General features: G+C 39.1%; 1 protein-coding gene across 1 annotated transcript in view; it reads right to left on the bottom strand.

Moving 5' to 3' along the window:
• LOC101845356 overlaps positions 1-3331 on the bottom strand; it is a 31041-nt gene extending 27710 nt beyond the window's left edge. Inside the window, exon 1 of the mRNA XM_035972395.1 lies at positions 3183-3331. The gene's annotated coding sequence lies outside the window, so the exon portion shown is untranslated. The remainder of the gene's footprint in view (positions 1-3182) is intronic.
• Positions 3332-6153: the final 2822 nt, after the last annotated feature.

Below are 6153 nucleotides of genomic sequence, written 5' to 3'. Positions count from 1 at the left end.
TTTTTTTAATATATAATTATACTCTTTAACATTTTAACTTCATACCTGATATTAAGGTATTGAGGGCAATATCTTGGTTTATACTCATTATATCTGTCTGACATTTAAGATAAGACACTGCATTCATTTTGCAAGAAGGAAAATAAGTTGAATTCAAAGAGAAGAATATAAATTTTTAATCTTCGATTTTGAGCTTACAGTTGTCAAGGGTCTACATGCAAAGTGACAGTTTTATTGACGAGTGTGATGTTGTCCACATCTTCACATCGTCGATGGACTGAATGAGTCGAGGTATTGAATATTGAAGAATATTATTCCACTCTATAATTAGGGCTGATTCTAGTAAAAGGTTCGGGGCTGTTGTGGCCTGACACGAACGGCGTGATCTAATAATATCCCGTATGTTCTCAACTGGATTGAGATTTGGTGAATCGGCTGGTCATGGGTGCAAGAGAGGCTAGGAATGTTGTTAGCTCTGGGAAATTGATTTGTCACGGCAGTTTTATGAGCAAGTACATCATCAGGCAAGGATGCTTGTCTTTGGGATTGATTTTTGAAAGAAAGGTGCAACATTGAGCCCAAGAACCTAGTTGATGTAGGCTTGAGCGCTTATGTTCCCACGAACAGACACAAGTGTGGTCTTGCCAGCATCACTGATTCCAGCCCACACCATGACACTGCCTCCACCGAAATCATTTGCTTGGTTGAGGCAAGCTCGGGGGTACCTTTGGTTGAGTCTTGCGTAGACTCTAGCCCGTCTCTCGTGCCGTCACAGTTGAAATCGGGACTCATCTGAAACCACGTTGCCATCTCACGCGATGCTGTGCGTAATGGAGTCTGTTCTTGATGTCAAAGGGCTGCAATGTTATGCAAGAAACTAGGCACCTAGCGCGATGGCTCTGCTCTTTCAAACAACCAAGAACAGTCATTACACTGACAGATATAGGAATGCCATTTCTGACTCATTTCGAATCATCTTGGGTCTATATCGCTGTTGGAAATCGGGTTTTCAAGCGTTGCGTTTGGATGAAAGCATCTTCTCTCTATTTTGTCTTTCTGCGTTCCACTCGCTTTGGGTCTCGCCTTTTGGAAGACGATCGTTGCCAAGTGATCTCGTGTGGCATACAGTGTCTGTTCACATGGAACCTTCTCATGACTTACGAAATCGGAGTGCCCAACTCTGATTTAGTCAGTCGAAGTATGGTAAATTGATAAAGAGAAGCAACATTTTAATGTGGTGAAAATTTTGAGAGGAGTCAAACTTTGTGTGTGTGATTTTTGTTGTCAAAATTACCTAAACACTGCCGCAATATTTGGCAAATATTAAAACCACGTGAATGACATCGTCAGACAAAACAATAAACCAGAGCGCCTTAGTGAATAAATTTCACGATCGACAATGAGCTTGCTTGACATGTGTAAAAATTTCGATCTGGTTGAATATTCAGACTTACAATACATGTTAAAGAGTAGTATACTGACGGTATAATACGGATAGCTGGAACTCGTCGGGGCCGACCTCGGTAGTTTGATGGATCCGTAGAAGAAGAAGAAGTAGAAGAAGAAGAAGAAAAGGAAGAAAGAAAATGTGGACTCCAGGCACACACAGTTCGATGGATATGTGATTTTGAGTCTTCTGTGTTTGACCAATCCATGTTATAATGTATATATATGTATATATATATATATATATATATATATATATATATATATATATATATATATATATATATATATATATATATATAATACTTCTCCTGCTGCTCCTGCTACCGACGTAACTACTACTACTACTACTACTACTACTACTACTACTACTACTACTACTACTACTACTACTACTACTACTACTACTACTACTACTACTACTACTACTACTACTACTACTACTACTACTACTACTACTACTACTACTACTGCTGCTGCTGCTGCTGCTGCTGCTGCTGCTGCTGTTAATACTACTACATAATGGTGTTATTACCACTGACACGTCGGTTGCTAAGACATGATTAATACTCTCCCGCTTCAGATACTGTTGTTACCACACATACTTTGCTATTACTACCATTTCTGCTACAACGCCATTTGCGACAGCTGTTTGTTCTATCACAACTTCGACCGTTGACAAAAAAATAAAAAAATTTCAAAAAAACTTACTTCCACTTCCACCACCTTTATTTTTGTAAAATCAGTCGGATCAATTTGATAGCTTTTAAAAAAAAATATATATCGTCTGGCCTCGAAATTTTCTCACATCTTTGCATACAGGCCTAAAAGTTGGACAGCCAACTGAATCTAAAACCCCATGCATAAATCACTGCAATCACTGTTCAGACAGGTTTTCTTTGATATAAGCCTAAAGCGGGTCAAAATTAATAATAGGGGATTCACAAAATGCACCTAAAACCTTCCAAAGTTGACATAATTTATCTCTCAACACCATGTGTTACCATTTGCATTTATAAGAAGCACGGTCCAACAGACGGTTGAGCTCATTTTGTGACATGGAGACGTCTATACAGTCGTGGGATGATATCTAAAGCTTACTCAATTATTTAAGTGATCTTGGGTGTGCAACCAAAGGGCTGTTTTTAATATGCCTAAATAGAGAAACTTTTTTAAAAATTACTGGATCAAGAATTTTTGAAAAAAACAATTATGTTTGACCACTGCCCTGCAGAAGTGCCTGGCAACGTTTCGTGGGCATAGTTATATTAATAAATGAGCTAGATTTTTTTTTTTACTCGAACTCGAACAGAACGTATAGATTTTTTTTAATCAACAGAAAAAATGGAAAACTAGATTTTAAAAGATTTATTAAACTACATTTTGTTGATCCCCGTGAAAAAATGTTTGTTACTATGGCAAACTTACGTGATAAATACCTGCATGCATACATATCTAAACACACAACTATACAAAGAATACCAAATGCACAAAATATATCAATACAGACATTTTACAAATTATCTAAAACTGCTCGCCACTGAGTTGCGCCCTGTGGTGGTTTTTTTTTTTTAGCTATGGTCATCGTGTCAAGCGCAAGGACACACACAAGTGACCACCCACCTAATGCCGTGTCATAGACACTTAAATTGCTTGATGCTACTAGTGAGTCTGAACTCACTAACCACTCGAGTGCTAGAAGTTTAAAACAGTGCACATCAGTTTCGGCGGATTACCTTCAACTGCACATTTGTGAATTCGAGTAAATCCCCATTATCCTGAGTTGGCAGAAATGATATCCAACATGCCATGCACGCGTTAATGGTAGACACAGGAAAGCAAACACACAACTAGCAGATTTACAGCCACACACACACACACACACACACACTCTCTCTCTCTCTCTCTCTCTCTCTCTCTCTCTCTCTCTCAAACGCAAGCACAGATCCCTAATCGGCAGAGCTCTATCAGTTGGGCTTGTCCTTTTCTTTTTTTCTTTTTTTCTTGGGGGGGGGGGCGGATGAAACTTTTTCTCGTTATCAGTGTTAGTGATTACGTTTGAAGGAACGGATCATTCAATGTAGTTTTCAGGCAACGGGTTGAAGCAACCGGGGGCGTAGCACAGTAGCACGGGGTAGCCCAAGAGGTTGTCCACTTAAGATTTATACATCAAGTTAGAATGGTTACTATACCAAGTGATTATGTGATGTCATGTTACTATGAAACAACAGTCACCCACGTTGCGTCAATTTCTGTTGTCAAAAACTAATGATTAAAGCACTGGCAAGCCGGCAGCTTTTGAAGACTGTTATACGCAGAAAAAATTAAAATATTAGAATGATTTGTAATTAAATGTTCAAGAGAAAAAGGAGAGAGAGGGGGGGGGTGGAGAGAGAGAGAGAGAGAGAGAGAGAGAGAGAGAGAGAGAGAGAGAGAGAGAGAGAGAGAGAGAGAGAGCGAGAGCAGGAGAGAGAGGGGGGGTAAGGGTGGCTTAGGTAAAAAAAAATATGGAGTCCATTTCCTGTTCCTTTGAACTGTAAGTTTTTGCTCGTACTAGAAAGAGTTTGTCTTGCTGAGACGAATTAATTTTTTAAAAACAACAACACTTGTACAAGACTAGAAAAGCTTAGGCTCCCTAAACAACAAGAGTCAGTGAACAATCTGGCGTGATAAGATGTATCAACATGACCGGTGCAGCATGCCCTTCCCACTTCCCACTTTTCCTCTCGCTCTCTTCTGGCAGGGCCTATCTCCGTGTGAATCAGTCTGATACACGGACACTTTAGGTACGCAAGCTATGCTCTTGAATCAAATGCTAGATCTGAGCCAGACATCTGCGATCATGGTTAGCAATTCAATTCTTTGCTCGGATGCTCTTTAAAAGGGCTATACATTGTATTATTTTTATTATTATTATCCCGCCCTTAACCCGTTAAGGCTTTCCAAGAAAGGTGCTCTGGGTATACCCCTGCCTCGTTTTGTCTTCTGTTTTACCAATGAGAGCTGGATGTTCAAAGTCCGTATGTCTGTTCAAGTGTCCCAGAAACGGCATTTGAATCTTCCTAATTGTTTTTATCAGCGAGCAGCCTAAGTAGGTCTGTTCAGGTTGTACCTTATTTGGATTTATTGTTCTAGAAAATTCTCAAGTCTCATAAGAAGTGTAGCACATTAGACTCTTGGATCATTGGTATTCATGGCAGAAGACAAATCAACGGCTTACGGTAGGTCTTCTTTTTGAAAGCCTGTCCTCCTGAGGTGAAGTGTGGGTGTGACAATATCAATCTTATGAATTAATAAACAAACAGAAAGATCGGTGTTTCAAAACGTTGAACGTTCTTTTTTCGTATTGAGTCAATGGTTATGTTATTTATATCAACAGAATGTATTTTAAAACAATCCCGAAACGACAAGTCTTTGATATCTTTTCAGAGTACAGGGAATGCTTTTTGAACTGGAAGTCAATGAATACATTGAATACCAGTACGCCACGACCTTGAACGTAGCTATTTGTTTTTGTTATAGTACACTGCTCCATTTAGACAGTTGGCCTAAAGTGACCTTTGTAACTCTTACCCAACGGTAACCCGTTATAAGCAGCAAGTATGGCCTCACGTCAAACTAACACCCTGAAAATGTTTGTATAAAGTATAAAATTGCTTTGTCACGCGTGTGGTAACGAGCTACGGTCACCAAATCATTACCCTAGAATCACAAAGTTCTATTTGCTCATTACCTAACTGAGAAATTTGACGTTAAAAATTGAGAGTATCACAATATGTCAATCTTTTTGGAATACAATTTTTTTCATATCTTGATAACGACTCGAATTATCTTACGATTTTAATAGATCAGATAGAACATTTGGTTTCTGACCCCATGGTCTTAACAACTCAAAACGGCCCAAAATGTCAGATAGGACTTTGTAATTCTATGGTCACGAAATGTCAGTGTGTCTCTGCACAAATTCATCTAAATTATTATCATAACAGCGTGAAAACTTTCGAAATCAATCTATTAAGGCATGTCTACTCGCCATAAACAAACCTGACTCCAAAAGAAGCCCACAAGCAAAATTTAAGGTCCCTACCAAAAGTTGAAGTTCTAAGAAAATCTCAATTATTTTTCATTCAGTGTGCGGGAGCTCATTTTTGTCATTTTGGTTGCGCGTCCCCTTAAGGGGTGGTAAAACTTATCTACTTAGGTCTGACGTTATCCGCTTCTGTCACTGATTTAAACAGAACACCTAACAGTGATATTTTTACTTTTTTTTAAAAATTATGTTATGTGATAGAGACACATCCGAGACGCATTGCAATGCTTTAGAGGTAAAGACTTCTTTTCTAAGTATTATGGAAGAGCTCAAAGGATGCGTCTTTAGTTATAATTTTTACAGCGGTACAAGTTGCCTTGCTGTAAAGAGGGAAGTAGTTGGGCCGTTTGTTCTTGAGTTTCTATCCCCACTCAAACCACACACACACACACACACACACACACACACACACACTCACTCACACAGACACCCACACACTCATACAAACATAGACATAGACACACACTCACACACATACACGCACACACACACACATACACACACACACACACACACACACACACACACACACAAACTCACAAACACACACAGACACACACACATACAGACACACACACATATACACGTACACACAAACACACAAACGCGCACACACA

This window comes from Aplysia californica, unplaced genomic scaffold, assembly GCF_000002075.1.
Source record: "Aplysia californica isolate F4 #8 unplaced genomic scaffold, AplCal3.0 scaffold00676, whole genome shotgun sequence".
Lineage (NCBI taxonomy): Eukaryota > Metazoa > Mollusca > Gastropoda > Aplysiida > Aplysiidae > Aplysia > Aplysia californica.
This window is presented reverse-complemented; position numbering and strand designations above follow the sequence as displayed.